Source organism: Tachyglossus aculeatus, chromosome X4 (assembly GCF_015852505.1).
Source record: "Tachyglossus aculeatus isolate mTacAcu1 chromosome X4, mTacAcu1.pri, whole genome shotgun sequence".
Taxonomy (NCBI): domain Eukaryota; kingdom Metazoa; phylum Chordata; class Mammalia; order Monotremata; family Tachyglossidae; genus Tachyglossus; species Tachyglossus aculeatus.
This window is the reverse complement of record NC_052098.1, coordinates 11,097,061-11,121,530: the sequence shown is the minus strand read 5'-3', so window position 1 is coordinate 11,121,530 and position 24,470 is coordinate 11,097,061. Positions and strand designations below refer to the sequence as shown.

General features: G+C 44.8%; 1 protein-coding gene and 1 non-coding gene across 2 annotated transcripts in view; one reads left to right on the top strand and one right to left on the bottom strand.

Moving 5' to 3' along the window:
• Nucleotides 1-24,470, top strand: part of TMC1 (transmembrane channel like 1) — a 354,777-nt gene that overhangs the window by 171,628 nt on the left and 158,679 nt on the right. The gene's annotated exons all lie outside the window — the stretch shown is intronic.
• On the bottom strand, nt 15,691-15,828 carry LOC119948625. Its single transcript, XR_005457009.1, has one exon. It is a non-coding gene; the product is annotated as a small nucleolar RNA SNORA7 (small nucleolar RNA).

The following is a 24,470-nucleotide window of genomic DNA, read 5'->3' as shown; positions in this document are numbered from 1 at the left end:
AAGCGCTTAGTACAGTGCTTTGCACACAGTAAGCACTCAATAAATACGATTGAATGAATGAATGAATGAACCATGCCTGCCTCTTTGCCAGTCCTGCCCAATTGATCAGTTCTGGACATGTTTTCATTTTGAACTTGGAGAATGTTCACTCAGAGTGAAACTCAGGGTGTGTGCATTATGACACAGAGCTATATTCAACCTGGGACTTCCTTAGCATTTTCATCTTCAGCTCGCTCTGTGCCATTTGGGGCAGCAATGAAAAGACAACATTTGAATCGATCCTTTTAATGAAGCATCACAAAGGAAGTGCTATTGTATGCCCTGTGTAATGCTGCACCAGCTGTTCATTGCTGTATTGTTAGACAGAAATATAGGATAATATAGTGTCAATAGGAAAACCCATTTTTGCTGGCTGTTACATTTTGCTGCTGAGTTGTATCATTTTTCAATGCCACTTATTTCACAGAAACTCTTCCATGAATAAATATTGTGTTATTTAGGGAAAATCTTTTGGAGCAAAGTTATTTTATTCAACCAACTGATTGTGGAATTACATCCTAACTGGAATCGCAGTCGGGACATTGAGCTGCATTGCAATCATTTGCATCTCTCGTACTTCGTATTTCCAAATGGAGGGTCAGAAGATTAGAGTTTTCTGTAAGTGCTCTAGACCCTGCTGGATACTGCTAAAAAGGAATTACCATTCTTGTGTACAGTGACCTTTCATGGAGGATCGGTGATGATTTTGATCTGTTTCACTGAGCCATTTAGTTGCCTGTTCATTGATGCTTCTTTTCCTGAGAAAGTGCATTGAGCCCTAATTTATAAAACCATAGCAATAGCGCACCTCAAAATCCCTGAGATTTTCATTAGGGAACAAATTCTGAGGGCACCACTCAATGCAAGAGATAATTGTGTTCCACATCTCAGAAAATAAATCCTTGTTGCTGTGGAAGGGAATATTTTCCAAGTGATTACAGGAAGTGGAGTGCAATCATCTTTTTGGTGGAGGATCTGATCTTAAACTGTAGATGTGCAGGGACCTATCCACATTGCTGGCTAAAGACAAAGAGAGTTTACTTGGCAATTGGATACTGTGTATATTACTGTTTTACTTGGGTGCCCTGTTTTAAATCAAATATAAAAAGCAGCATATTTTGGCATAATCAAGATGCACATTTTATCTGATTAGGAGAGCCAGTTCCTAAACAATGAGAACTTCTCTAACCTTGAATACACATTTGGAATCAAGCCCTGAGTATTTCCTTTATAAGGTTCCAAGATTCTCAGTTATCTTTTTTTTTTACATGATTTCCCCCTTTCTCTGGCTTCAGCAGTCCCTGATTCTATCTGAGAGACCTGTAGGTATTTCCAGTTCAGGCAGAGACAAATAGCAACTGGATTGGAAATCTCAGCCAGTTTAGATCACCATCTTTTTGGTTATGCTTGAGATCTTATGGGCCACATTCTGATTTTCCTTTCAGGTTCATGGTAATACAAACTCACAGGGCCAATAAGGAAATGCCCTTTCTGTCTTGCAGTATCTCCAGGACTCGGTCTAAAGCCTTGCTGCATTAATTCACATCTTCTTTGTGTTTGATTCCCATGGTAGTCAGCCTTTGTGATGACCAAGGGATGGTAGAGTTGGCTGAACATTAGTTAAAGGGCTGAATATGAAGATGCTCTGTAGCCTGTGTGATTAAACTTGTATTGAGATAACTTTTCGATGACAGGGGGCAAGTCAGTTGAGCTTCTCTTTGCTTCAGAGGTCTCCAAGGTTTGACTGGTAAAGATAAATACCATCGTTATTACATCTAATCCTCTTTCACACCTTCTAGCGTACAGACATATCAGTCAATCAATGGAATCTATTGAACACTTATTTTGCACAGAGCACTGTACTAAGTACTTGGAAAAGTGCAATACAGTAAAGTTGGTAGAAATGATCTCTGCCCACAAGGAATTTACCATCTAACATTCCATGCTTTTGCCTCTAGATGAATCCCAAAAGACCAAAAGATTTGACTCTGAGATCCTATGAGTTTCCATTGAGTTCATTCCCCTAAAATGGAATGGATAATTCTTGATTACTCAGGATTGGACTACCCAAGAGGACAGCTGGTGGCCTGTGGAACAAAATGCTCTTTTTACACTTTTTTAGAGGTATGATAGGAGCATCTGCCTCTTATTCCCACCCCTTAGTGAGGCTACAAAGCTGCCCTTGCCCCTTCAAGCTTCACCTAAGGACCTGGAATTTTTTTTAAATGGTATTTGTTAAGTGCTTACTATGTATCAAACACTGTTCTAAGTGCTGGGGTAGAGAAGAGTTAATTAGGTTGGACACAGTCCCTGTCTCGCATGGGGCTCATAGTCTAAGCAGGAGTGAGAACAGGCGAACTGAGGCCCAGAGAAGTGAAGTGACTTGCCAAGGTCACCCAGCAAGCACTTGGCAGAGCCGGAATTAGAACCGTGGTCCTCTCACTCCCAGGCGTGTGTGCTTTCCACCAGGCCATGCTGCTCCTCCATTGTGAGAATTTGCTTGGTTTGTGGTGAGGGCGTGGTCTGACCCTGGGTTAGACGATCCACTTCTCCCACTTCATTCTGTGCCCTTGCACTTAGATTTACACCCTTTATTTGCCCCTTTATTTTTACACCCTTTAATTTATTCATATTTATTCATATTAATGTCTCTCTCCCCCTCTGGACTGTAAGCTCATTGTGGGCAGGGAATGCACCTGTTATATTGTTTTATTGTACTCTCCCAAATGCTTAGTACATACAGTACTCTATGCACAGTAAGTGCTCAATAAATGATTGATTGTAGATAATACAATACTTGAGGGTAGGGATTGTGTCTACAAATTCTATTGTATTGTACCCTCCCAAGTGCCTAGTACAGTGCTCTGCACCCCATAAGTGTTCAAATTGATTGATTCTAGGATAATACATGTCCACTTTTAAGAAAACGTGGATGGATTGTAGGGGGGCTTCATAAAATCATTAAGCCTGTTATTTAAGAGGATTAAGCAAAAATGAGGTGCACACTCCCTCAAGTTAAAGGATGCAGCGTAGCCTACTGGAAAGAGCTTGGGCCTGGGAGGCAGAGGACCTTAGTTCTAATCCCCGCTCCACCACTTGTCTGCTCTATGACCTTGGGCAAGTCACTTTACTTTTCTGCCTCTGTTTCACCTTCTGTAAAATTGGGATTAAATACCTGTTTTCCTTATCTCTTAGATTGTGAGCCCTATGTGGGACAGGGATTATGTCATACCTGATTATCTTGTATCTACCCTAATGCTTAGTACAGTGCTTGACATACAAAAATGCTTAACAAAACACATTATTACTATAAACCAAAGCCCTGGGGTGTTTGGGGTGATTTTCCCATAGAGTCACATGAGGGACCCCACCTAAACTGATGGAACCTGATGTGGAAGGCTCTTACAGTTCTGAAATATTTGATAAGAAACAATTCTCCATCCATCTAGGACCCCAAAATAGCCTTCAAATCTAAGACTGTCTTGGTCAAGTCTGGGGTTTTGGCTAGCTTTGCTTTTTAACTCTCTCCTTCTCTCTCTCTCCCCTTTCTTTCCAACCTTTTAGTCTTTCTCTCCACTTGAGAAAAGGAACAATAGATGAAACGTGGATATGTGAGAGACTGATTACTGAGTCCCTTGAGCAACAAGAAGAATCCCTTTTCAAATTCTGTTGTTGACAGTTCTACTCTTCAGTAATAGCAGTGTTTTCTTCCAGCCTGCAAAATTTTTGAAGTTTTTGCAATAATAAACAAGGGTCGATTTTTGCATTTATAAATATAGGTGACAACTAGCTGTTTAAACAGAACTGTTAATAATAATAATAATAGCATAATAAATACTAAGGATCTGTGCTTAATTCAGGTATTTTGTATTCAGGCGTATTCATACAATGCTATTTTCCTGTTACCCTGAACCACTGAAAGTTGACTGTGCTAATGTTCTTGGTCAGGTCTGTTGTGCGGAATTAACTAATCCAAATGTCTAAAAATGACTTTACCGACAGAGTGCTGAAATATATCCATCGAAAACAATAATTGGTCCTTTAGTCAAACGGAGTTTGTTCTCAAAACATGCAACTCCTGAAAGTCAGAAAAAAAATTTAAAACCACTGCCTGATGAACCCACAAACAGTGTTGGCTGCAGATGGTAGGTGAGGTAAGCAACTGCCTCAGGGTACAACGTTGAGGGGATGGGGTCCTGGGGTGACCACAGTTGAAAATTGAAAAGCATCTAGCCTGAGTAGGCAGCAGTGCCTCTCTTAGCAAGGGACCTGGGAGGAGAATAAAATGCCTCTACAGCAAGGGTCCCCCCCATCCCCGAAAAATGGTACAGATTTGGGGTTTGAGCAGGATTCCTCATGATGCCATTATGCTGCATTGCATGTATCCACAGCAAGATGCAGGGATGTCATATGGAACACTGAATGCATATGCAACCTACTGTGGTGACATGATATGGGCTGTAGCAGGCATGCATGACCTAGTGTGATGAAGTTGTAACAAATAGGAAAGTAAGCTCATCGAGGGCGGGGAATATGTCTGTTATATTGTTGCATCATACTCTCCCAAGTGTTCGTTCATTCAGTCGTATTTATTAAGCACTTACTGTGTGCAAAGGACTCTACTAAGCGCTTGGGAGAGTACAATATAACAGTAAACAGACACATTCTTTGGCCACAATGAGCTTATGGTCCAGAGCGGGGAGACGGACATTAACATAAATAAATAAATTACAGATATGTACAAATCTGTACTACTGTGTTCTGCGCACAGCAAGTGCTCAATAAACATGATTGATTGATGGAAAGGATAGCCAATTTTTGTCTCAGCTGGTCAACAGACTGGAGCTAGCTCTGCCCATAAACAATGCACTCGTCTTTCCCCCAGCAGATGGTCTAGGCTTCTTCCCAGGCATAAATGTAAGCTGCGGGGAGACCCAGTGGCAATAATACCATGGAGATTGGGGAATATTTTTCTCTGGAACCTGTCAAAGGGCATCATTCAGTCTGATTGGAATGGTTTCAAATAAAGAGGAATCAAATCAAGTGGGAGTTCCCGGGTTCTCAGATTCTGAAAGTTTTTAACAGGTAGATAGGGAAAAGTCCATCTTTGCTAGACTGTTAGCTCCTCAAGGGCAGGGATCATGTCTCTCAACTTTATTGTATTGTACTCTCCCAAGCACTTAATACAGTGCTCTGCACCCTGTAAGTGCTCAATAAATACCATTGATTAGTTTGTTCACTGCTACTCCCCTAGCCAGGCTGCCGCCAAAATATTGTAGCCTCCCCCCCTCCACCCCTCCACTCCCGCTGCATACTCCTCATGTCCCCTTTAGGTGTGAGGCAAGGGGCACAGGCAGCAGTAGGAGGGAAAGGGACAACAGCAGTATCAATCAATCAATCGATCATATTGAGTGCTTACTGAGCACTGTACTGAGCTCTTGGGAGAGTTCAACATAACAGAGTTGGCGGATATGTTCCTTGCCCACAACGAGTGTACAGTCTAGAGGGGGAGACAGACATTAATATAAATACTTTACAGATAGGTAAATAAGTGCTGAGGGGTGATTTCACTCTCCTAGGGTTATGAGCATGGGTAATCGCCACTCTTACCACCCCTGTGACAATTCATCTGAGACATCTCTTGATTGGGTGCCAATATTTCCCGGGACAGTATCGAGTCTTCTGTGCCCTAAAGTTTGCCACTAGTCTTCCAGAGAGAGGTCCACTAGGAACTCAGATTATTATTATTATTGTTAATAATAACAGTATTTGTTAAGCACTTACTATATACCAGGTACTGTACTAATTACTGGGGTGGATACAAGCAAATCAGGTTGAACACAGTCCTTGTCCCTCACAGGGCTCCCAGTCTTATTCCCCATTTTACCAATGAGATAACTGAGGCACAGAGAAAAATAATAATTATGGTATTTGTTAAGCACTTACTATGTGCCAAGTACTGTTTTAAGCGCTGGGGTAAATACAAGGTAATCAGGTTATCCCACATGGGACTCACATTCTTAATCCCCATTGTACAGATGAGGTAATTTAGGCCCAGAGAAATTAAGTGGCTTGCCCAAAGTCACACAGCTGATAAGTGGCAGAGCTGGGAGTAGAACCCTCGACCTCTGACTCCCAAGCCCATGCTCTTTCCACTAAGCCACGCTGACTTGCCCTAGGTCACACAGCAGACAGGTGGTAGAGCCGGGATTACTCAAATCTCATTATTCCCTGCAGTTTCCCTGGGCACAAACTCATGGTGTACCCCCAGGAGTTGGAGGGCCGCTGACAGCTCTCCCAAATATTGGGCCTGGAGACGTGATTTTTTTAATGGTATTTGTTAAGCACTTAGTATGTGTCAAACACTGTTCTAAGCACTGGGGTAGTTATAAGTTAATTAGGTCTGTCACTGTCCCTCCTGGGGCTCACGGTCTAAGTAGGAGGGAGAACAGGTATCTCCATTTTACAGTTGAGGAATCTGAGGCCCAGAGAAGGCACGTTACTTTCCCAAGGTCATGTAGCAAGGACCTGGCAGTGCCAGGATAAAAACCCAGGTCCTTCTGACTCCCAGGTCCGTGCTTTCTCCACTAGGCCATGCTGTTTCTCACGAGTGCCATTTGGCTGAATGATGCCAATTTTGCCCAATCCAAGAGAGCTTCTCCAAGGGAACCCCTTGAGCCCTCCCCTACCCCCTGACTTGTTCCAGAGTCTTTGCGGTCCTCTCTCAGGGCAGTGTATGAGTGAGAAATCTGGTGCAGCATCCAAGTTGTGGAACTCAGGAGGTACAGCAGAGGAACTCTTGGGCTGAAAAAACAAATCAGACTTAATTGTATCCATTAATAATAATTATGGTATTTGTTAAGCGCTATGTGCCAGGCACTGTGGTAGATACAAGATCATCAGTTTGGACTCAGTCCCTGTCCCACATGGGGCTCACCATTCCAATCCCCATTTTACAGATGAGGTAACTGAGGCCCAGGGAAGTACCCAAGGTCACACAACAGAGAAGTGGCGGAGCTGGAATTAGACCCCATGACCTTCTGACTCCCAGGTCCGTGCTCTATCTGCTAGGCCAGGCAGAACCAGACAGGGGATGCCAAACAGCCCAGTATAAAAGCAGAAGACTAGCCAGCCTAGCCAGGAGGTGGAAACCTCAATAGGGAAAACTCCAGGCGCCTGTGGCTGGAAGCGCTGTCTTCAGTAGGGTACAAGAAGCTGGGTGTAAATGCCAGTCACAAGGTCCAACCTAATCCAAAGCAGGAAAAAGCATGTGGTTGGGAGAAAATGAAACAAGTGGTAACATTTCCCTGTTGTTCTTTTTTCTGCTGTATCCTCCCCATGAAAAGCAAGCAATTCAACCGAATCAGACACAACCAACAACTTGCTGGGAAGAGCTCTGAGGCCACATGTTTTGAAGACCAGTAGAGAGAAGAAGCACAGCTGAATCAAGTGGGTAATTGGAATGACCCTGCTGATGAACTCTAGGAATTAAATGCTGTTCCTAGCTCTGGGGAAAAGGAGAAGGTGCCTATTAGTTTCAGCTGTGTTTGTGGCCATTCCAGCCTCAGCCTCTGTCCTTGTTGCATCTGCTCCATCTGTCATGGTGTTTCTGATTATGCAAGGACAACTGTATTTTCTCTTTGCTTTGTTCTAGCTCTTTTAAGTGCAGGGGAACACTGATAACAGAGGAATTCGGCTCATGAAAAATTCCATAACAAGTGTACTTGGCCGTTTTGATCTTCAGCATCTCCCACACGTTTGGCCTTTATCCACTGTGAGGCACAAGTTTCATTTCCTCCACCCAGATTGCAGTTTCAATGGATGGGAAACAACCACAGGCTCCCCAGCTGAGAGAAATGACAAAAAAGATTCTGGAGAGTCATCTTTTCATGTCTTTTTCAAACAGGAAAAGGCTACATTCTGGGTCATTGGGGAACACAGGTCAGTATGTGTGAGGACCCTGGATCCCTTTAGCCCAGGGCTTTGTGACTATGGGCCCCACTGACAGGGCACCAGTTTTGCTAATAATGATAATGGTATTTAAGTGCTTACTATGAGCCAAGAACAGTTCTAAGTGCTGGGGTAGATACAAGGTAATCAGGTTGGACACAGTCCCTGTCCCATTTGGGGCTTACGGTCTTAATTTCCATTTTACAGAGAAACTGAGGAACAGAGGAGTGAAGTGATTTGCCCACAGTCACACAGCAGACAAGTGGTGGAGCCGGGATTAGAAACCGATACATAGTATAAAAACTGTTCAAGTCCTTGTTGTCTCTGTGAGGAAAGAAAAGTAGTTTGCTCTTTCTTAGGTTTCGAGAGAGCACTTTTTTCCTTTATGTTATCGTCATTAAGGTGTAAGGTGGATTTGTCAGCACCTGAAATGAGGTTAAACTGAGGAGTGCTCCACCTGCTGGTAAAAAGGAAACCTACACCTCGTGGTTCAGTCTGGTCAAGTACTGATGAAGTTTACTCATGAAAGAGCCATGTGTTGGAAGTGGGAATAGAGGAAAGGGGGACGATTTCGACCATTGTTCAGGGCTCCTAATTGTCAGCACTGTATGCTCATCTGCCATGCCCACCCCATAACACCCTCAGTTCAGTTCTGGATGGGTCACTGATCCAAGCGCTTATCCTATCCCACCTTGACTACTGCATCAGCCTCCTCTCTGACCTCCCTGCCTCCTGTCTTTCCCTACTCCAGTCCATACTTCACTCTGCTGCCCGGATCATATTTCTACAAAACTATTCAGTCCATGTCTCCCCACTCCTCAAGAACCCCCAGTGGTTACCCATCCACCTTCTCATCAAAGAGAAACTCCTTACCATCAGCTTTAAAGTGCTCAGTCAGTTTGCCCCCTCAGTCAGGTAGTAGTATTTATTGAGCCCTCACTGTGAGCAGAGCACTGTACTAAGCGCTTGGAAGAGTACAATACAACAGAGTTGGTAGGCATGTCGGTGTGGCTTAGTGGAAAGAGCATGGGCCTGGGAGGTAAAGGACCTGGTTTCTAATCCCGATTCCATCACTTATCTGCTGTGTGACCTTGGGCAAGTCGCTTACCTTCTCTGTGCCTCAGTTACCTCATCTATAAAATGTGGATGAAGACTGTGAGCCCTATGTGGGATAGGGACTGTGTCTGACCCGATCGTCTTTTATCTACCCAGTGCTTAGTATAGCGCTTGGCACATAGTAAGCGCTTAACAAATGCCATTATTCTATAACAATGAGCTTACTCCTACCTTACCTTGCTGATTTCCTACTACAACTCAGTCCACCCCCTTCACTCCTCTAATAACAATCTACTTACTGTACCTTGATCTTGTCTATCTCACTGATGACCCCCGACCCACATCCTCCGCCTGACCTGGAAATCCCTCCTACTTCATATCTGACAGGCCATCACTCTCCCCACCTTTAAAGTTTTATTAAAATCACATCTCCTCCAAGAGGCCTTCCCTGACTGAGCCCTCTTTTCCCCTCATTCTCTATCCCTTCTGCATTGTCTGTGCACTTGGACCTGTACCCTTTAAGCACTTGATAGTCATCCCACCGTCAGCCCCACAACATTTATGTAAATATCTTTAATTCATTTTTTTATATTAATGTTTGTCTCCCCCTCTAGACTTTAAAGTCCTACTAGACAGGGAACATACCTACCAATTCTGTTCTATTGTACTCTCCCAAGCACTTAGTACAGTACTCTGTGCACATTAAGTACTCAATAAATACCATTGATTGATTGATCTAACAAACTAGACTATATATACGCATATTTGGGACATCATTTCACTTGATAAGAACTAGATAACTTTTGTAATGCTATGATACTATTTCTTTACTTTTCAGTTTATGTTCATAATTGCTTTCATTCTTGGAAATTTAATGAAAAATCAAATTTTTCTTCTTTCCTCCCCATCGCCCCTAATCAGTCAATCATTCAATTACATTTATTGAGTGCTTACTCTGTGCAGAGCACTTTTTTAGTTCCTTATGCTTCTGGCTTGTTATCTCAAGATTGCTGTTTGAGTTCTGCTCTCCGATCTAGAGTCTCTCTGTGTTTCAGATTCCTTCTCAGTGAAATAACCACTCACCAGGGATTGGAAAAGACTTATAATTTAATTTATTTTACCATATATAAACCTTCTGAAAAGAGATGGAGTAAGTGTTAAAAAAAATAAGAAAGAAAGACATGGGCTAGTAAAGTTTTGGATTTTATTTGCAATGCTGGGCTATAATTTTGTTTTAATTCCAACCTAGCCCCTACCTTCCTCTCAGAGGGGTTGTTGAGATCAATGAATTGAAGCTGGCAAAATGTTTTCAGCTGTTTAGGAGAAAAGAATCTTATAAATACAAGCTAGTGGAATAACTAAGAAAATATGGCCTGCTCTCCCCAGGAATGGTGTGGGGGGAGGGTAAGTGGGAGGAGCTCACAGGGAAAGGTGTCAGTGGGAAGTAGGAGGAGAACCAAATAGGTCTTTGACTACTCTCTTCCCAACCTATTTCTCTCCCTTGCTGTTTTCCTCTTTTTTCCCTCTTTTTCTCTTTACCTCTCCTCTTGGCCACAAGAGAGTAGTGAATGTAGTCACTTAGGTCAGGCTGCTTCATCTGCTTCCCCATCACGGACTAGAGCAGAGTAGATGTGGGAGAGTGGCCATGTTGTACAGGATCGTTTAACTATTTTGAAAGAAATTTTCTGGAGGAAAATTCCCCCCCCCCCCCCCCCCCCCCCCCCGTGTCTGTGTGGTAACAACCTAGGTTGTAAGATGGTAAGCGCTTCTTCCTGATGGTAAGATCTCCAAGGGCAGGGATCATGTCTACTACCTCAATGTGCTCTCCAAAGTGCTCAGTGAATCAATAGTATTTATTGAGCACTTACTGTGTGCAGATCACTGTAATAAGTGCTTGGGAGAGTACAGTACAGTAGAGTCGGTAGGCACATTACCTGCCCACAAGGAGTTTCTGGTCTAGAGGGGGAGACAGATGTTTAAAAAAATTACAGATATGTATGTAAAGTGCTGTCGGGCTGAGGGTAGGGTGAATATCAGGTGCTTAAAGGGTGCAGATCCAAGTGCATAGGTTTAGTACAATGCTCTGCACAGAGTAGGTACTCCATAAATACTCTTGATTAAGCGCCAAATTAGTGGATAGGCAAAATTGATGCTTTAAGACCCCCTCTCATACAAGTCTCACATCAAGAAGTTGACATCAGCACATCCATCTACTAGCCAGAGTTTCAGATTCTCCAGCCCTCTATCCCACTGCCACCCTAGTAAATCCCTAGAGTTTATAATAAATGTGGCAGCTTTTGAGCACTTACTATGTGCCAAGCACTGTACTAAGTGCTGGGTGGATACATGATAATCAGATTGGACACAGATCATGTCCCGCATGGGGCTCACAGTCTAATCGTAATGATTAATTATGGTATTTGTTAAGTGCTTACTATGTGCCATAAGTGCTAAACACTGGGGTGGATACAATCAAATCAGGTTGGACATAGTCCCTGTCCCACGTGGGGATTACAGTCTGAATCCCCATTTTACAAATGAGGGAACTGAGGCGCAGAGAAGTGAAGTGACCTACCCAAGGTCACACAGCCGATAAGTGGTGGAGCTGGGATTAGAACCCATGACCTTCTGATTCCTAGGCCCATGCTCTTTCCTCTAGGCCATGCTGCTTTTCTATATGGGCTAGCAGAAGTATGAGGGTAACGGCTCAGAGCTGCTGTCATGTATGAGGATGTAATCTAACTAGAAAAATAAACTGACCATCCAAAAAATTGTACGACCACAGCCTCATGCTTTTCAGTCCTAACATCTCAAATTGCAGCAGAAAGAAGTAGTCTCAAGTTCCCTCCCCTCAACTCATTAGCTGGCTAATTAGGCAGATTCTGTTAGGGTCATGAAGAAACATTTTGATTTCTGCAAAAAATTTTCAAGCTCATTATGCTTACTCCAGGAAGACTTAACCAGTGTGTTGATATGTGTGGATTTTGTTGAGCATGTTTAGTGGAATGTTGTCTAGAAACTAATCTTTGGAGGGACATAGGAGTCAAAAACAAGGGGCTCTGTTAATCCTCAGATAGAGTAAAATTACTCTGCTCCCAAAAGACAAAATACCACACTGAAGAGTCCAATTCAAGCCCATTATTTTTTCAATATTCACTTGGCTCACTCATGTGGTCCTTAACTACCTCGACTACCTCACATGGTACTCTAACTGGTTGATTGAATTTCTGTCAACGGATTTTAGCCCACCATGCCTCCTGTGACAGTAGTTCATATTTTTAGATTTCCCAATAAGCTCATGAAGTGGAAGGTCAGGGCCAGAAAAGAGAAGCTATAGAGGGTTATTTTTCTTTTCTCTGGAAAGAGCAGGAATCACCTATTGTTTCTTTGGTGTCAGAAGAGGAGATAAACCCAGCTTGTGATGCGTTGGGGAAATGGCAAAATACTCCGCCTCATGCACTACCTTATTCTTCTGGCAACTGTTCTCCCACAGAAATAATACTTATTTAGGAGGGAATTGCAGGACAGCAACAGGAAATGGAAATCGATTCATGTTTTGGGTGATCAGTGATGGTGTTTTCAGGTAGCAGGCACCACACAGTATGGTATTTGCTAAGCATTTACTATGTGCCAAGCACTTTTCTAAGCACTAGGTAGATATGAGCTAATCAGGTCAAACACAGTTCCCGTTCTTCATGGGGCTCAGAGTCTTAATTCCCATTTTACAGATGGCATAACTGAGGCAGTAGTCCTTACTATGTTTCTCTGCATGCCCAGAGTGATGATCTATCAGATATGAAGGGGGAGGGAGTTCCAGACCAGAGGCAGGTTATGGACAAGGGGTCCGTGGTGAATTAGAATGACATAGGGCAAGTCGCTTAACTTCTCTGTGCCTCAGTTACCTCATCTGCACATCTCCTCCAAGAGGCCTTGAGGCCTTCCCCAACTAAGCCTTCATTTCTTCTACTCCCTCTCCCTTTTGCATCACCTTAACACTTGGATTTGTTCTCTTTATTCACCCCACCTTCAACACCACATGAGGAAACTGAGGCATAGAGAAGTTAAGTGACTTGCCGAAGATCACCTAGCAGAAAAGTGGCGGAGCTGGGATTTTGTCAACAAAGCAGTTAGAAGAATTATTGGGGGTGAGGTGAGGACACTGGGATTTTCAAGAGGGAGTTAAATATCTGGAATAGTTGGTGGTCCCTTCTCAGGCCCCTGGTTCCTCCCCCTCTTCCTTCCCTCACCCCCAACGATCTGGCCTCCTACTTCGTTAATAAAATTAAATCCATCAGGTCTGACCTCCCCAAAGTCACTCCCCACCCTTCTCCAACCCCCCGGGGTGCTCTCAACACTCTCTGCTACTCTCCCATCCTTCCCAGCAGTATCCTCAGAGGAGCTCTCCTCCCTCCTCTCAAGTGCTACTCCGGCCACCTGTGCTTCTGACCCCATTCCTTCTCATGAAATCTCTCGCTCTGTCCCTTCTCCCCTCCTTAACTTCCATCTTCAACCGCTCGCTCTCCACTGGTTCCTTCCCCTCTGCCTTCAAACATGCCCATGTCTCTCCCATCCTAAAAAAACCCTCTCTTGACCCCACCTCACCTTCTCGCCCCATCTCCCTCCTACCATTCCTTTCCAAACTCCTTGAACGAGTCGTCTACACGTGCTGCCTCGAATTCCTCAACACCAACTCTCTCCTCGACCCCCTCCAGTCTGGCTTCCGTCCCCTACATTCCAAGGAAACTGCCCTCTCAAAGGTCACCAATGACCTCCTGCTTGCCAAATCCAGCAGCTCATACTCTGTCCTAATCCTCCTCGACCTCTCAGCTGCCTTCAACACTGGGGACCACCCCCTTCTCCTCTTATCTCTCCGGTCGTTCATTCTCAGTCTCTTTTGTGGGCTCCTCCTCCCCCTCCCATCCCCTTACTGTGGGGGTTCCTCAAGGTTTGGTTCTTGGTCCCCTTCTGTTCTCGATCTACACTCACTCCCTTGGTGACCTCATTCACTCCCACGGCTTCAACTATCATCTCTACGCTGATGACACCCAAATCTACATCTCTGCCCCTGCTTTCTCCCCCTCCCTCCAGGCTCGCATCTCCTCCTGCCTTCAGGACATCTCCATCTGGATGTCTGCCTGCCACCTAAAACTCAACATGTCCAAGACTGAACTCTTTGTGTTCCCTCCAAAACGCTGCCCTCTCCCTGACTTTCCCATCACTGTTGACGGCACTACCATCCTTCCCGTCTCACAAGCCCGCAACCTTGGTGTCATCCTCGACTCCGCTGTCTCGTTCACCCCTCACATCCAAGCCGTCACCAAAACCTGCCGGTCTCAGCTCCGCAACATTGCCAAGATCCACCCTTTCCTCTCCATCCAAACCGCTACCCTGCTCGTTCAAGCTCTCACCCTATCCCATCTGGACTACTGTATCAGCCTCCTCTCTGATCTCCCATCCTCTTGTCTCTCCCCGCTTCAATCCATATTTCACACCGCTGCCCAGATTGTCTTTGTCCAGAAAGCTCTGGGCATGTTACTCCCCTCCTCAAAAATCTCCAGTGGCTATCAGTCAACCTACGTATCAGGCAGAAACTCCTCACCCTCGGCTTCAAGGCTCTCCATCACCTTGCCCCCTCCTACTACCTCACCTCCCTTCTCTCCTTCTACAGCCCAGCCCGCACCCTCCGCTCCTCTGCCACTAATCTCCTCACCGTGCCTTGTTCTCGCCTGTCCCGCCGTCGACCCCCTGCCCACGTCATCCCCCGGCCTGGAATGCCCTCTCTCCCCACATCCGCCAAGCTAGCTCTCTTCCTCCATTCAAGGCCCTACTGAGAGCTCGCCTCCTCCAGGAGGCCTTCCCAGACTGAGCCCCCTCCTTCCTCTTCCCCTCCTCCCCCTCTCCATCCCCCCGGCCTTACCTCCTTCCCTTCCCCACAGCACCTGTATATATGTATATATGTTTGTACATATTTATTACTCTATTTTACTTGTACATATCTATTCTATTTATTTTATTTTGTTAATATGTTTTGTTTTGTTCTCTGTCTCCCCCTTCTAGACTGTGAGCTCACTGTTGGGTAGGGACCATCTCTATATGTTTCCAACTTGTACTTCCCAAGCGCTTAGTACAGTGCTCTGCACACAGTAAGCGCTCAATAAATATGATTGATTGATTGATTGATTGGTGTCAGTTGGCATGGGAATCGATGAAGGAGTAGTAGTGTTGCTGGGCAGAAGTGCAGGCAGAGTTATAAAAGGTAAAGGGGAGTTTTAAAAGTGGCCATAGTCTGCCTAGTGCCTAGATTTCCACCCACACTTTGCAAGTAGAGTTCGATGGCCTAAGAAATGAGGAGTTTTTTAGTTGAGGTTCTTGAATACCAAGTCTACTAATTCAGGATACTGTGGTACTCTTAGGGTCTAGATAACTTGGGCGTTTTGTCTTATGCTGTTGCATCGTCTTTGACCCGTAGCGACTACATAGACACCTCTCCCAGAACGTTCCACCTCCATCTGCAGTTGTTGCGGTAGTGTATCCATAGAGTTTTTTTGGTGAAAATTCGGAAGTAGTTTACCATTGCCTTCTTCGACGCAGTCTCCACCCTTAACAGTCTCCCATGCCACGGCTGCCCAGCACAGGTGAGTTTTGACTTGTAACAGATTGTCTTCCACTCTCTAGCCACTGCCCAAGCTAGAAATGGAATGAGTATGCCTCCAGATGACTCTCCCCACCATAGTCGAGACTGGTAGAGTCCTGGAAACTCTCCAGGTGTGATCCTGAGAGGGGCAACTTAGGTATGCAGCAGTTAATGATACTAGTATTATTAAGTACTTACTAAGTGGTATGTTTTAAGCGGTTACACTGTACTCAAGACAATCAGATAAGACACAGACCCTGTCCCACACAAGGCTCACAGCCTAACTAAATAGAAGGGAGAACAGATACTGAATCCCCATTTTACAGATTAGGAAATTGAGGCCCAGAGAAGTGAAGTGCCTTTCTCAAGGTCACTAGGGCCTGCTGCTTCTAGGTAGGCTGCAGTAAAGTCCTGTTAGACTGGGTTTGGCTCGTAGTCCTCCAGTATCTAACAATAAGGAGTCAGGTTGGGCTAGCATCTGGGTCTGAAGCCATGTCATACAGCTTTCCCTATCTCCCTTTGCATGTCCACTGCTTGACTAGGCAGCCAGGAGAGGTTGTGGGGAGGAGACTAAGTACATTTACTTCGGCTTCAAGGCTCTCCATCACCTCGCCCCCTCCTACCTCGCCTCCCTTCTCTCCTTCTACAGCCCAGCCCACACCCTCCGCTCCTCTGCCGCTAATCTCCTCACTGTGCCTCATTCTCGCCTGTCCCGCCGTCAACCCCTGGCCCACGTCATCCCCCTGGCCTGGAATGCCCTCCCTCGGCACATCCGCCGAGCTAGCTCTCTTCCTCTCTTCAAGGCCCTACTGAGAGCTCACCTCTTCCAGGAGGCCTTCCCAGACTGAGCCCCCTCTTTCCTCTGCCCCTCTTCCCCCTCCTCATCCCCCCCGCTTTACCTCCTTCCCCTCCCCACAGCACCTGTATATATGTATATATGTTTGTACGTATTTATTACTCTATTTTATTTGTACATGTTTATTCTAATTATTTTATTTTGTTAATATGTTTTGTTTTGTTCTCTGTCTCCCTCTTCTAGACTGTGAGCCCACTGTTGGGTAGGGACCGTCTCTATATGTTGCCAAGTTGTACTTCCCAAGCGCTTAGTACAGTGCTCTGCACACAGTAAGCGCTCAATAAATACGATTGAATGAATGAATGAATTTAAAATGTTCCCGCTAGGCAGAAAGTAAAATCCCAAACAAACAGCAGCAGCAGTGGTAGTAGTAATAGTAAAGCTCTTACTGTTCTAAGTGCTGAAAGAAAATGCACCAACTTATTCTCTGGCCCTCGCTCCCATCTACCTTGCCACTGATCTGTTGCCCCCATCCTCTCTCCTGCCTGGAACTCCCCCCCACCACACCTCATATACAACAGCCTACCACTCTCTCCACCTTCACCTTTACCCTCCTAAAATCACGTCTCCACCAAGAAACCTTCCCTGACTAGATCCTCATTTCCCCACCCCACGTTCCCCTTTGTGTTGCCTAGGCATTTGGATTTGTGCACAGAGGATCATCACACCTGGGAGACAGAGGACCTGGGTTCTAGTCCCAGCTCTTCCATCTGACTGCTGTGTGATTCTGGGCAAGTCACTTCACTGCTCTTTGCCTCTGTTTCCTCATCTATTAAAGGGGGATTCAATACCTCTTCTCTCTCTGACTTAGACCGGGATCCCCTTGTGGGCATGGACTGCGTCCAACCTGATTATCTTGTATCTTCCCCAGCACTTATCTACCCCAGCTGGAACCACAACAGGACTCTGGTCTGTGTCTCCCTCTCATCTCCGGCCTCAGCCAGAGATGTGTTCTTCACCAAGCCCAACCCCCGTCCCTACGTGTCTTCTTAGCAATCAGTCAATAATATTTATTGAACATTTACTGTGTGCAGAGCAGCATGCCGTAGTGGATAGAGCACAGTCCTGGGAGTCAGAAGATCATGGGTTCTGATCCCGGCTTTGCCACTGTCTGCTGTGTGGCCTTGGGCAAGTCACTTCACTTCTCTGTGCCTGTTACCTCATCTGTAAAATGGGGATTAAGACTATGAGCCCCTTGCGGGATATGGACTATGAACAACACGATTATTTTGTTGCCACCCCAGCACGTAGTTCAGTGCCTGGCACATAGTAAGTGTTTAACAAATACCATGATTATTATTAGTAGTGTGCTATAATAAACACTTGGGAGAGTACAGCACAACGGAGCTGTGAGATATGTTCTCTGTCAATAAGGAGCTTACAGTCTTGAGGGGGAGACAGACATTAAAATAAATTACAGACTGGGGAAATAGTAGACTATAAGGATATATACATAATTGCTATGGGGCTGAGGGTGGGTGAATACCAAGTGCTTAAAGGGGACAGATCCAAGGACATGGGTGACACTGAAATGAAAGGGAGTAGGGGAGATGAGGACTTAGGGAAGGCCTCTTGGAGGGGGTGTGTTTTTAATAAGGCTTTGAAGATAAGGACAGTAAACATCTGTCAGATATGAAGGGGGAGGGTGATTCAGGCCAGAGGGAGGCCGTGGGCAAGGAGTGGGTGGCTTTGTGTGTATCTGTGTCTCCCTCCCTGAGCCTGAGCATGTCTGCATGGGCACCTCCTCAACCCTATCTATGCCTTTCATTTTTTACTCTTAGTCCCAGCCCAGATCAATCAATCAATCAATTGTATTTATTGAGCGCTTACTGTGTGCAGAGCACTGTACTAAGAGCTTGGAAAGTACAACTTGGCAACATATAGAGACGGTCCCTACCCAACAGTGGGCTCACAGTCTAGAAGGGGGAGACAGAGAACAAAGCCAAACATATTAACAAAATAAAATAAATAGAATAAATATGTACAAGTAAAATAGAGTAATAAATAGAGTAATAAAACGTGGAAACATATATACATATATACAAGTGCTGTGGGGAAGGGAAGGAGGTAAGGTGGGGGGATGGAGATTAGGAGGAGGGGGAGAGGAAGGAGGGGGCTCAGTCTGGGAAGGCCTCCTGGAGGAGGAGAGCTCTCAGTAGGGCCTTGAAGGGAGGAAGAGAGCTAGCTTGGTGGATGTGGGGAGGGAGGGCATTCCAGGCCAGGGGGATGACGTGGGCCGGGGGTCGATGGTGGGACAGGCGAGAACGAGGCACGGTGAGGAGATTAGCTGCAGAGGAGCGGAGGGTGCGGGCCGGGTTGTAGAAGGAGAGAAGGGAGGTGAGGTAGGAGGGGGCGAGGTGATGGAGAGCCTTGAAGCCGAGGGTGAGGAGTTTCTGCCTGATGCGTAGGTTGATTGGTAGCCACTGGAGATTTTTGAGGAGGGGAGTAACATGCCCTGAGTGTTTCTGGACAAAGACAATCCGGGCAGTGGTGTGAAGTATGGATTGAAGTGGGGAGAGACAAGAGGATGGGAGATTGGAGAGGAGGCTGATACAGTAGTCCAGACGGGATAGGATGAGAGCTTGAGCGAACAGGGTAGCGGTTTGGATAGAGAGGAAAGGGCGGATCTTGGCGATGTTGTAGAGCTGAGACCAGCAGGTTTTGGTGAAGGCTCTATCCCGTGTTCCAAATGAAAAGCTGGAATCTCTGTTAGGTTCTGAAAAGCTGTCCTATGCAGCAGGGCTCCAAACTGCAGTCCGGTTGGAGCTGGAACTTTAGAATTTTTGTTTAGTTAGACACCTCACAACTATTGCACACATCCGATCACATTGAAAAATGGAAAATGCCGCCATTTTAGCCTTGTGCTATCTCTGGTCGGCTTGCCGTGCATCCTCTGCGGGCATGAGAGCCTACCACACTTGCCCCCTGGCATAGATCATTTTCTTTCTTACTGATTGGTGTCACAGTTTTGTCTTGAGAGCTTTATGAGGGTATTTTTCAAGGAATACAGACCGTGTTGATAAGAATTTATCATTTGTATCCTTCTTACAAAGCAATTCAAAGTAGAATGAATCGATCACTGAGAACGGGAGTGTTACCAACTCGGAGAGAAATTGGACACGTAAATCACTTGGTTTCAAAGTGCTTTGCCCTCTGAAAATCTAACATGAAGATATGATGGAACAATACTGTGTTAGCTCTATTCGTGCACGCTGGGGTGGTTAAGGCCAGACTTGGGATTCTACTTTAATCTTCAGAAAGCCTCCCCTTCCACTTGCGAAACAGCCACCTAATAAATATGGTGGCTTCCTGGACAGTCACTAAACAATAACCTGATCAAGTTCAATTGTTCCCCAACTAGGACTGGAAATTTGTAAAATCTCTTAAGCAAATCTCCAGAGGTACATCCAAATATCTTTCAGAATAGGTGGGGATGACGGGGATTGATCTTAATATAATTTGAAAATACCATATATCCTTCAAATATCCTTTTTCCAGTTCTAGTGGTTAAAGACCCCATGCTGTGAATCAGGAGCTTTAGACTCAATTCTGGGCGCTGTCAGTGACTTCTCATTGGCTTAGCTTTCCTGTGTTTACTTTCCCCATAGGGAACATGGTGATAATGAAACCTTTTGTCATAGACCAGCCCCTGAGTCTACCCCTCCTGCTCAGGTGAGGGACAGGTCAGCTTTGTATTTGTTTTGTTGTGAGGTCTCATGTGGAATCGTAGAGCAGGATAAATTGCAAATTTGTATTGAGTGGCAACTTGCTGCACTCAAGCTCGAATAAAAACATCACCTGAACATCCACAACCCAAGTGCGTGCGTTAGCCCCCAGTTCTCCATCTTTGCGGGAGGAGGTGCTAATGTCTATCCCCTGGGACCACTGTTGGAGTGATTGAAGGATAGTGATGTTCTCTTTAAGCTTCTCCTCTGCCTAACTGGCGGGGAGGGCTGAGACCTCCCCACCCACACTATAAAGCATGACACAATTTGCCCATCTCTGAGAACCAAGCCCCTGGGTCCTGCTCAGCTTCTGGTTACCTCACACTATTAATCTTCTCGAAGAACTGCCCAGAATGAGTAGTCAGCTCCCATAGTTTATTATTACTATTATTATTATATTTGTTAAGCACTTACTATGTGTCAAGAACTGTTACAAATACTGGGGTAGATATGAGTTATTTCAGTCGGACACAGTCCCTGTCCCACATAGGGCTCACAGTCTGTAGGAGGGAGAAAAATTCCCATTTTGCAATTGGGGAAACTGAAGCACAGAGAAATTATGTGACCTGCCCAAAGTCAAACAGCAGGTGAGTGGCAGAGCCAGGTTTAGAACCCAGGTTATCTAATTCCCAGGTTTGTGCTCTTTCCACTAGAACATGCTGCCTGTCGGTGATCTCCCTGATTTCAATTTGGGACTTGAGTACTATAATAATAACAATAATAATAATAATAGTAATAATGATAAATACATAATGACTACTGTACTTGCTAAGTGCTTACTATGTGCCAAGTACTATACTAAGCGCCGGAATAGATAAAAAGTTGGAAACAGTCTCTGTCCCACAGTATGTCCTCCTTCCTTCTTAGTCTGTGAGCCCCACGTGGGACCTGATTATCTTGTTTTTACCTCAGCTCTTAGTACAGTGCTTGGCACATAGTAAGTGCTTAACAAATACCACAATAGTACAATGCTCTGCACACAGTAAGCACTCAATAAATACGATTGAATGAATTAGCATTATCATCATCATCATCATCATCATTATTATTATTATTATTATGAGAGGGAGAACTGGTATTGAATCCCCATTTCACAGATGAGGAGAGTGAGGCACAGAAAAGTTGTTTGACAAGCCCAAGGTCACAAAGCCGGTAAGTGGCAGAGCAGGGATTCGAACCCAGGTCTTAAAGCCCATGTGCTTTCCACTAGGCCATGCTGTTTCTTGAATTGTTTTCTAGGTTCTCTATTGTTAATCTAAATATCAGGGCCTCCTAAGAAATGTTTCTTTCTGGCCCTCATTCCAATGCAGACATGCAGTTGTTCAGTCAAACACTCAATTAGATTTGTTGAGTGTTTAATGTTTGCAGAGCACTGTACTAAGGGCTTGGGCGAGTACAGGGGCTTGAGAGAGTTACAGGAGAGTCAAGGGAGTTATCCTTGACTCCTTGCTCTTATTCAACCCACATATTAAATCTATCACTAACTCCTGTCAATTCAACCTTCACAACATTGCTAAAATCTGCCCTTTCCTCTCCATTCAAACTGCTACCATGTTAATTCAAGCACTTATTGTATCCCTCCTTGATTACTGTAATCAGCCTCCTTACTGACCTCGCTGCCTCCTGCCTCTCACCACTCCAGTCCATACTTCACTCTGCTGGTCGGATCATTTTTCTATGAAAACATCAGTCCACATTTCCCTACTCTTCAAGAACTTCCAGTGGTTGCCCATCCACATCTACATTAAACAGAAACTCCTTGCCATCGTCTTGAAAGCACTCAATCACCTTACCCCTTCTTGCCTCACCTCGCTACTCTCCTACTACAACCCAGTCCACACACTTCACTCCTCTAATGCCAACCTATTCACTGTACCTCGATCTCATCTAACTCACCGCTGACCTCTCACCCACATCCTGCCTCTGGCCTGGAACGCCCTCCCTCTTCATATCCAACAGACAATTACTCTCCCCATCTTTAAAGCCTTATTGAAGGCACATCTTCTGCACGAGGCCTTTCCTGACTAAGCCCTCATTTCCTCTTTCTCACTCCCATCTGTGTCACTCTGACTTACTCCCTTTATTCGCCCTGCCTCCCGAGCCCCACAGCACTTATGTACAGTTCCGTAATTTATTTATTTATATTTATGTCTGTCTTCCCCTCTAGACTGTAAGCTCTTTGAGGGCAGGGAATGTGTCTGTTTATATTGTCGTGTTGTACTCCCAATCATTCATTCATTCAATTGTATTTATTGAACACTTACTGTGTGCAGAGAGAGCACTGTACTAAGCGTTTGGGAGAGTACAATGCAACAATAAACAGACACACTACCTGCCCACAATGAGCTTACAGTCTAGAGCAGGGGAGACAGATATCAATACAAATAAATAAATTATAGATATGTATATAAGTGCTGTGGGGCTGGGAGAGAGGAAGAACAAAGGGAGCAAGTCAGGGGGATGCAGAAGGGAGTGAAAGAAGAGGAAAGGGGGGCTTAATCTGGGAAAGCTTCTTGGAGGAGATGTGCCTTCAACAAGGCTTTGAAGCCAGGGATAGTCAGATTTGAGGAGGGAGGGTGTTCCAGGCCAGAGGCAGGACGTGGACTAGGGGTTGGCAGCGAGATAGGTGAGATAGAGGCACAGTGACAAGGTTAGCACTAGAGGAGCGAAATGTATGGGCTGGACTGTAGAAGGAGAGTTGCCAGGTGAGATGTGAGGGGGCAAGGTGGTGGAGTGCTTTAAACCCAATGCTGAGGAGTTTTTCTTTTATGTGGAAGTGGATGGGCAACCATTGGAGTTTTTTGAGAAGCGGGGTGATATGTCCTGAACGTTTCTGTAGAAAAATGATCCACGCAGCAGAGTGAAGTATGGACTGGAGTGGGGAGAGACAGGAGGCTGGGAGGTCAGCAAGGAGGCTGATGCAGTAATCCAGGTGGGATAGGATGAGTGATTGGATTAACGTGGTAGCAGTTTGGATGGAGAGAAAAGGGCACACTCCCAAACACTTAGAACAGTAATAATAATAATAATGATGGCATTTGTTTTAGCGCTTACTATGTGCAAAGCACTATTCTAAGCGCTGGAGGGGATACAAGGTGAACAGGTTGTCCCATGTGGGGCTCCCAGGCTTTATCCCCAAAAGTTAAGTGACTTGCCCAAGGTCACACAGCAGTACCCTGCACACAGTAAGTGCTCAATAAATTTGATTGGCTGATTAATTACAATGTGACAGAGTTGGTAGACACATTCCCTGACTTACTGTCTAACAGACATTAATATAAATAAATTAATGTGCCCAGCTGATCATGTTGAAAAATGGAAAATGTGTGAAGTTCTGAATCCTTGCCAGGAGCTCTGTATCCCAAGTCACCATATTGTTCATGACTATATTTTTTAACTGGGACAAAGTCATAGACCTCAGCCATACTTTCTATTTTGTAGTTCTTTGTCATTCACAACTAAACAACTAGAATTGAAAAGCACAAAGAGTCTTCCCTTCAAGAGATAACAAGCTCTTATCAAGAGATGCCACAAACCTCTCTGATGAAACACCAACTCAGTGATGAAAAACAATTACTTTTAAGGCTTTTCTCCTTCAAGGAAAACCAGTTCAAGAACAGGGAATTGAGGAAGTCTACAATTATCTATCTACAAGGCATAATAATTTAACTTTAACCAACCATACGTCTTGACATGGGCCTGGAGGGGTTTGAAATCATATTAAAACCCAAACTATTAAGTTTAGGGTTTGAAAAAAAATGCTGCCCAACATTAAAGGCCTTTTGAAAATCAATACACTTAATTAAAATCCTGTCAGTAAAATATGATGTTCCAGTAATGCCCATATGTAGGCAAAGAACAATAATAAGTTAATTATTAGTAAATAATAATAGGTTAAGGCAGATAATGGTCCAAGTTTTGCAGCCCGTGACTCATTAGAGACTTTAGAATCAGCATGTGCAGGAGTGTCCAAAGGAAGATCTTAGCCTTATTTTTATGCAGTAATAGTATTGATTCAGTAAGTGCCTATTGTGGGCAAAGCATTCATTCATTCATTCATTCAGTCGTATTTATTGGGTGCTTACTGTGTGCAGAGCACTGTATTAAGCGCTTGGGAAGTACAAGTTGGCAACATATAGAGACGCCCTACCCAACAGCGGGCTCACAGTCTAGAAGGGGGAGGCAGACAACAAAACAAGACATATTAACA